The following is a 9,003-nucleotide window of genomic DNA, read 5'->3' as shown; positions in this document are numbered from 1 at the left end:
GGCGCTGAAGGAATGCCAGGAGGGGCACTAACTCCATCTCCGAAAGACACAGCTCATGTGGCCTTACATCTTCACAGTATGTTAAGGAGAAGCATACTGTTTGGATTATAGAAAATGGTGTGAAAGCATCCTGTTTGGGGAAAGCAAATGAAAACATGTATATTTTCCCCTTGGCTTTGTCCATGTGTTTTCTTCCAAGTTCCTCCTCTTATCTCATCATGGGCTTGTGACTCCTCATGAGCTGCACAAGATGCTGGCTCTAAATAGATTCCTGGGAAAGGGCTGAAAATGCCTGTGTCATGCCAGGGCGTGGGAGGCAGTGAGTGAAGGGACCAAGCAGAGACACCAGGATGGGGAAAAAGGCAGCCACAACACAGCTGGCTCTGGTTAGCAAAATAACAGAGGCCAGGGCCAAAGTGCCCAAACTTTGATCATAATCAGAGCACTCAGTCGAGATGTTACTTTTGGGATTCTCTATGCAACCCTCTACACCCCAATGCTGTTCTCCAGGCAGGTTAGCTGCCCCCTTTGTGCCTCCACAGAAACCCTGTTTCCCTACCTGGTGACACTTGCTTATGTCGGGGCAATCATCTGTTCACTTGCCACCCCTATTAAGCTGTGTCTATAATTCAAGACTTATCTTTTATCCCCAGTGTCTACATGGTGCCTGGCTCAGAGTAGCTCTCAAAAAATATGTTTCTATTTGTGAAATTAAAAAAAAAACAACACTGGAAATCTACAAATTAAGAAACACTTAATTCCACTGCTTTTAAAAAAAATTACATGAAGATGTGATTTTTCCTTTGCTAAAACAGATCTATTGATGTACATAGTAAATGTTGGTTGAGTCAATTAATAAATGAGTGAATAAATAAATATAATAGAGCTGAAGAAGCCAAGAGAAAGAAGGTCAGAAGTTAGGCCAACCACCAAAAGACACCCAAAGAATACAGTAGCAATGGTCAAGATGATTTGGGTACTAACATAGCACACCAACCCAGGCTTAGTTGCCTTTTAAATTCCCTTCCTCAGGTGAGAAGCATTGTTGAATGAATCTGTCTTGGAAGCTTACTGAAAATATGTGACTGCCTGGGTGGACAGATGCTTGGACAAAAAATATCATTGTCTGTTGGGAACAAATCCCTGGGAGGCAGCTCCCAGCTTCTACATCTAGGGGTCTTAGTATCAGTCTTGAGTCAGGCACTCGAAGTTAAGCACCTGAATTCCTCCCCCTTGAATTCTGGGTTTGTCACCCCCTGCCCATAGCCATAGCTGCTAGCCTGTAAGCTTCTTGAGTGCAGGAATTATGTTCTTTACATCATATTATTATACACAGTATCTGGAGCAATGTTCCACCAAAACGGGGTGGGGGGAGGGGTTGCTCAATAGCTATTTATTCAATAATGAATTGACAGACTGTCCTTCCATTACCTGCCCAGCATTTTCTCTTAACGTGCAGTGAATAGAATTTGTATTAGTTTCCTATTGCTGCTCCAACAAATTACTGCTAACTGGTGGCTTAAAACAACACAAATTTATTATCTTATAGTTCTGGAGGTAAGAAATCCTAAAATCAGGGTGTTGGCAGGGCTGTGTTCCTTCTGGAAGCTCTAGGGGAAATCAATCCTTTTTTTCCCCCACCTGCATTCCTTGGTTGGTTCCTCCCTTCCATCTTCTAACCTCTGTTTCCATCATCACATTTCCTTACCTGACTCTGACTCTCCTGCCCCCCTTTTAGAAGAACCCTTATGATTATGTTAGTCCTAAAATCAAGGTGTTGGCAGGGCTGTGTTCCTTCTGGAGGCTCTAGGGGAAATCAATCCTTTTTTTCCCCCACCTGCATTCCTTGGTTGGTTTCTCCCTTCCATCTTCTAACCTCTGTTTCCACCATCACATTTCCTTACCTGACTCTGACTCTCCTGCCCCCCTTTTAGAAGAACCCTTATGATTATCCTAAAATCAGGGTGTTGGCAGGGCTGTGTTCCTTCTGGAAGCTCTAGGGGAAATCAATCCTTTTTTTCCCCCACCTGCATTCCTTGGTTGGTTCCTCCCTTCCATCTTCTAACCTCTGTTTCCATCATCACATTTCCTTACCTGACTCTGACTCTCCTGCCCCCCTTTTAGAAGAACCCTTATGATTATGTTACCAAATTAGGCTCTTGGGTCCCAAAGTCATAGAAACGAGCAATGCACCCAGCAGTAAAGCAAATAAGGCTTTATTAAGAGAAGAGATAGACTTAATGCATAAGGGGTGGGGAGGGGTAAGGCGGGGGAGAGGTAGCTACAGAAAAGCTAACACCCCGAGGGGAGCTGTTCAGAGTCCTTTATGGGGCAAGGGGTTAAGGGGTACAGGTCAGCATCATTCTGCACTTCGGGAGGTAGTACATTCTGTTCTTCATGGTTGCATAACAGGTGCATGCTCAGTTAGGGCTTTGGACCCCGAGGGGAGCTGTTCAGAGTCCTTTATGGGGCAAGGGGTTAAGGGGTACAGGTCAGCATCATTCTGCACTTCTGGAGGTAGTACATTCTGTTCTTCATGGTTGCATAACAGGTGCATGCTCAGTTAGGGCTTTGGTCCTTGCGCCTGCTCAGTAGGCCCAAGGTGGTGGTGTTTATCATCACCCCAGGAGGATCATTCTAGCACTCACCTTGAAGCTTTGTGTGCATGCAGGAACTTCTAAAGGGGTCTTAAGATTAATATGTAACTTAATTTTCACAGTTACAGGAAACAAGCCTTGGGGAGGGGTTTTGCAACTCAGTATCTGTTCCCCTCTTTTCTCAGTTTATTTTATCAGGGTGGGCCATGGGGTAATCATGTGCTCTGGGGGTCTCATGACTGAGTGGAAAAGTAACAAAGTGTACTCTCAGGGAAAATGGAGTCAGTTTGGTTCACAGGCCTAGCCCTATTGTGTCTCAATTACATTTGGCTATCCAGATCAATCAGGATAATCTCCCCATCTCAAGATCCTTAATTTAATTATATCTACAAAGTTTCTTTTGCCATGTCTTGGAGATTAGGATGTAGACATCTTCAGGGCCCATTATTCTATCTACCATACAAAAGATCTCTGTACTCACTAGTCCAGACTTTCCTAAGGAGCGGATTGACCTCCTTCGCTTTCCTTCTTTGATCTTAGTTTTCTTATCTGTAAACTGTGGAAATTAATTCAACAAGTGTTATTAGCCACACACATTCTAAATTTGGGGGATACAGAATAAAGTAGACAAAAGTCCTTGTTTTATGATGCTTACATTCTAAAGGAGGAGAAATAGAGTAAAATATGTTAGATGGTGATAAGTGCTGTGGATCGGTAGGGAGACCAGTGTGTCTGCAGCAGATCAAGGAAGGGGGAAGGCAATGCAGAAAAAGCCAGAAAGGGAAGTTAGAATGGAGAATGCTGATAATTTAGGTCTTACAGGTCTCAATAAAGACTGTGTTTTTTTTGTTTGTTTGTTTGTTTTCTGCAAATCACACGGAAAGCACTAGAGAGTTTTGAGCAGAGGAGTGGCTACTATCTGACTCACATTTTAGTGGGTCACCCTGTCTACTGACTGAGAATATGGTGAAGAGGATGAGAGTGGAAGCAGAGAGATGTGATAGTTTCTTATTCTCTTCCACTTTTCTTTACACCTTATTCATCTGCATATCCAAGCTTTGCTCATGCAGTTATCTCTCCTAAGGGCACCCTGCTCCTCTTTCCTATTCAAAATTCTACTCAGTACCTCATTCAAGATCCAGCTGAGTACTCTTCTTAGAGCTGTGTAAGAACTCTGGGAACTTGTTATCCTTTGCCCTCGTTTTCAGGTGAGAAAACTGGGGCCCAGAACACTTAGGAAGCCTGTCTATTGTCATGCAAATAATAAGTAGTGAGGCTAGGACTACCCATAAAGTGTGATTCAAAGGAAATTGAAAGGTCTCCCTGATACAAAGGCATTTCTTCTAAAATTCTGTTTGCTGTTTGCACTCTTCCCTATTAAATTGAGATCTTAAAGAGCATGGATAGTATCTTATTCAATTTTTTGTAATTAGCATGGTGGATGGCATCACAGACACCCAGTATTTGCGAGATGCATAAATAAAACAATGTCAAGCCCTCAAGAGTCCATGTTTGTGTAGCATCATATCTCTCCACACCATCCCACTTCACCACCTCATGGTGTTAAGTTTCAGACAATTGGAAAGTTCTCAAAATCTGAGAGCTAAATTGAATGTTCTAGAAAAAGAGACAGCAGAGGCAATAGGACTGGAGTAGGACCTTCCTGACATAGTAAAGGCCTGAGCTAGAGACCCTCTAGCTAGGACCCTTCCCTCCTTGATTCCCAAGCAGTTCTAGACTAAAATGGATAAAGTAAGTGCTAAAGGTATGTGATTCTTTGAGGAGAAATCACAGTCCTATGTCCTATGACCTGTGCCCTGGGCATGGCGGGTCTTGTTCTTACTGAGGTGATAACTAGCAGTGGTAATAGAAGTGAAAATCATAGTCAGGGCTAGTGTGGGAGTTGTGCATATTGACCAGGAGGGGGATCCCAAGAAGTGCATCCTCATTCTCACCATCAGTGGCCTTGTGGGCTCACAATGAGCTATCTAGTTGCTAGTATTTTAAAACCTGGGGGACTTGAGTTTATACTACCATGTCCGTACTCTAGAATGACACCTATCCTGATGTATTATAAGTTTACAAGAAATCTCTCCTGCAATACTCACCTTCTCCATAGTGGGATCCACATCTCAATCTTCCATGGAGCACCAGCACCTTAGATAGGACCATGTTAATAGAAGGTGGTCAATTAATGTGGGGAAGATGGCAGCAAGGGAGGGAATGGTGAAGAGATGGAGGGAAGAAAGAATGGTGGCTTTCCAATTCCATTCATCTCTGAGGTTTCAGAGTGGGAAATAGGAAACTAGAGCCAAGAAGAGAAGGTGATACATGTTTGATAACATTTAAGAAGTATCAGATGTGATACCTGGGGTGACACAAAGCTTGCCTTTTCAGTCCTTTAGTTTTATAGGCATGCAGTAAACATGCATTAAATGATTTTTGAATGAGTGAATAATATGAATGAATAAAAGTATTGGCACCTCTGCTGGACAAATTTTAGAACTAAATGGTTCTCTCATCTCCTCCAGATCTTACTCTGCCTCCAGGATCTCCCCTTAAATCATCTGCCAATCTGCCACCACCAGAAGATGCATAAATTAATACTATAGACTCTTTATCCCCACTTTGATGAGAATTTATTTAATAATTTTCTCACCAACAACACTCTCTTCAATTTAGTCATACTTCAGTTTGATTCCTCCAGCACGAGACTACCCAAGACACAGCTGCTGGGTCTTCCACAGATTCACAGTGTAATAATTGAAGAATCATTCAAGTCCCAGTAGCTGATTCAGCCTGTCAGCCTGTAGGTGTATTTCCAAAGTACTCAGAGATCCCTGGGTTAAAAATACAATACCTACGTGGAGCATAAGCTTATATGTTAAGGGCTGGAAGGAACCTTGAGAGCCGTCTAGTTCACACACTCCCACTTTTTCAGATAAATAATAGGCTCAGAAATTAAGGACTTTCCAGTGTCACTTTGCAGTGACAGCAGAGTTAAGGCTGGGAATAAAGTCCAGTGTTCTTTCCTGGAACACAATCTCTTCTCTCTTCCTTCCCATTGCCTCAACCCTCCTAATGGAAGTTTACCGTCTTAGATGTACAACTCATATGGACAAATCCTTAAAAAGATGTGGGCAGACAGAGAACTTGATGATGAGGAGAAAGATGATGCAAGCACAGGGCTGAATCCAGAAATAAATTGTATCTTCACATGCTGTTTACAGAAATTGCATTGTGAATAATTTCTTTAGAAATTATTTTACTCACCACAGGAATGCTACTCTCTCCCACAGGGATTTGACCAAACCGAAAGGGAAGGAGAATGAAGGAAGAATAGTAATTTAGATTTATATATAAAACATTAGTTGGAACCTAAGTAATAATCCTCAACTAATCAGAATATTTTATGCATTCTGCTTTTTAGTGGAAAGAGCAAACCACAAGAAAGTAAGCATAAGTCAGAGAATTTAAAATGCTTACAGGGCTTATCTTACACTCAAAAAATGTTTTCCCTAACTTCCTGCACTATCTTTAAAATATCCCACTGCACATCTCCATCCAACCCCCACATGTGATTTATTCATTTAATCAATTGCCAATACTTATTGAGCCCCTCTTTGGTGCACCAAGTACTCTGCTAAGTCAGAGATGAAGACAGAGATCTTGCCTTCAAGAAGTTTAATGCCTGGTTAGAAAGTTATCCTAAGATGATTTAATTTTTTTTCACATTTTACTTATATTTCTAGTTCTGTGAATAGATATTCAGTAGCTGTGTACTGAATATTTCCATTAGACTTTCCTATTCCACTGTCTACCATATTTCATCCTGTTTTATGCTTCTGGAGAGTGGGAGGAGGGACCGATCTTTATGGACCTGATAAATCATGTTCCTTTGCCCTGAGTTCAGCAAATGGGAGGAACCAAAACATCAGAAGATCAGTGAGTGAGAGGAGAGCGAGGCAAGGGTATTTATCCCTCTCCCACACCCACCCCCCTTGTTCTCCACACCTGCCAAGCTGTGGGTGGACATTGGCTCTGTTCCTCCCCTAAAGGCCATAGCACCTGTTAGGTGGCCCTCTCCTAGAACTCTTAGGCCAGCAGCTGTCATACAAATAATTGTAATTGACAACTACAAAATAACACGCACATTTCTGAGAAAAAAATAGAAAGCAATACAGTTGGGATCTAAAGGAACTGATATTTAAACTAGCTAGAGAGAATGAAAAGAGGTCAGGATATTCTTTCTACTTACACTTTCAAAAGAGATCTGTGGAGAGCCACTTTGCATTCACTATTGGCTGAGAAGTTTCATATTCTCTCTTTCATAAACCTAAACCTGCCATGCCAGGACAAGTAAGGCCATTTTTATTTGGTTGAGCACAGCTGCCTGGAGCACATCTTGAGAAAAGTTTTAAGGCCCATTTTCACTATCTGCATCTTAGTATGTTCCATGGACATGGGGTCAGTGGATATGCTCTGATATGCGGATCCTGAGTGTAATACCTATTTCTGTAAATCTAAATGACTCTAATTCGGGACAAGTCAGAAACTAGTGTTGAGAAACACAAGAGTTACAGTATATGTCATCTAACCCTATTTTCCTCTCACTTTACATATAAGGAAAAAGAGGCACATGCAAGTTAAATGGTTCACTGAGATCAGCACTGAAGCTAGCATGCAGATTTTCTCAAAGTTCATTCTCAGTTCTACTCATTAAGGAGAAAAAGTGAAGAAAAACAGGAGATTGTGATTGTCAGTGGTTTGGAGAAGTCCAATGGAATCTTGATTAGCTGAAATGAAATTTGAAACACTGAGGTTACTACTCCATTTTTAGAGATCAAAATATCTTTTCATATTGTTTTTAGAAAGATCAAGATCTAAGCATGTTTGGTTTTCTGTAGGCAAGATAAGATCCTAGAATCACACCAAGTACTTAGGGTGTGGAAAAAAATTTAATGTAGTTTGATTACACAGACAACACAGAAAAGAGCCTATCTAAGAGCCATGCCAACCAGCTTTTTGGCGACCTTGCTAAAATTTTTTTTTGTAAAAGATAAACTTGGAAGTAGAAAGTCTGTTCACTCCAGTTATGAAGTAGCTGGGAGCAAAGGATGATTTGAAAATAGAAAAAGTGGGCAGATGGCATATAGATATTGTCTTTAGGGCCATACCATCTGAAAAAGATACAGAATGCAAAGAGAGATAACAAAGTACAATACTCTTTCAAAACTTTCATTTTGCTAATTTTTAGGTTCCATTTCCTCCATGGAACACATGTCCTAAGACTGAGGATGAATAGTGGGTATGGGGGACACTGAAAATAGTCTCTTACAACTCTCCAAAATTATTCTGTTGTAGAGCTATGCTTAAGGGAAGAATTCTCTATCTTCTTTAAAGACCTGTTCTCCAAGACTGAAACAGTAGTTTGAAAAAGGGTACAGAAAGAAAACATTAAATATGAATGGGAATCCTACAGCCTATAACATTTCTATATAATCAGTCCTCCTCTTGGTACTGCATACTAAGGTCTTTACAAGTAATAAAGTCAGTTTTCTGAATATCAGTACATTATTCACTTGTATCTGCTTTGATTCTACCCACCCATTCCCTCCCTTCACCTTTTCCTAACCCCAAGCAAAATGTCGTCATTGTTGTGGAGTAGAAAACAAAGCACTTATGACAAGAAGTTGAATCTAGCAACACAAAACTGTGGCCTTGCCCCTTAATTTTTAGGAAAAGGTACTCTGAGAAAAATCCCATTTTGCTATTCACGTCACTTAGTCTTTCTCTTGACTGTGTTGGATGGCATCTTCTAGAAAGAGAGGGATAGTGATGCCTCTCTTAAAACCCCTAAGTACCGAAAACACCAAGGTCAAGGGTTCAGATTCCCATACCACCAGCTGCAAACCCCCCACAAAAAAACCCCTAAGTAACCTTCCTAAATACATGATAATCAGAAGATTATTTTTCTCACAGTAAGATGATGCTAGGAGTATAATTTGCACTCTCCCTAAAACTACTAGGAAATGACAGCATCTTCTAATGTTTGGGGGTGTAGATCATCATCTTTTAATGTTGGGGGTGTAGATGAGAGCATCAGCCTTTTAAAAGTTGGACATTTACTTGTTCTGACTCTGAAGCCTGACACGAGGATATGGCTTTATGTAAAACCTTTCCCCAGTTGGACCAGCTCTAGCCTTTGCTTCTTCAGCTTTACAATGGTGTCCACTAAAGTAGAACACTTGTCTGAAGATTGAGGTTCTTTCTATTCCTGCTCCTATTTCTTGTGTGATTTTGATCAAAGTACTTAATATCTGTGGACCAGTTTCACCAGCTATAAAAAGACAGATTTTAAGAAGTAGAATTAAGTCAAAGGTGAAAAAAAAATTCCAAATCATTA

The 9,003-nt window shown here is 41.0% G+C and overlaps 1 long non-coding RNA gene across 1 annotated transcript; it reads right to left on the bottom strand.

The window, feature by feature from the left end:
* Positions 1-2,564: 2,564 nt before the first annotated feature.
* On the bottom strand, positions 2,565-6,053 carry LOC103588271. The gene is made up of 4 exons (XR_550295.1): positions 5,871-6,053; positions 4,706-4,754; positions 3,079-3,153; positions 2,565-2,687 (listed from the first exon to the last, which is right to left on the bottom strand). It is a non-coding gene; the product is annotated as an uncharacterized LOC103588271 (long non-coding RNA).
* Positions 6,054-9,003: the final 2,950 nt, after the last annotated feature.

Source organism: Galeopterus variegatus, unplaced genomic scaffold, assembly GCF_000696425.1.
Source record: "Galeopterus variegatus unplaced genomic scaffold, G_variegatus-3.0.2 Scaffold544, whole genome shotgun sequence".
Lineage (NCBI taxonomy): Eukaryota > Metazoa > Chordata > Mammalia > Dermoptera > Cynocephalidae > Galeopterus > Galeopterus variegatus.
The sequence above is the reverse complement of the archived record's forward strand: the minus strand, read 5'-3'. Positions and strand labels throughout refer to the sequence as shown.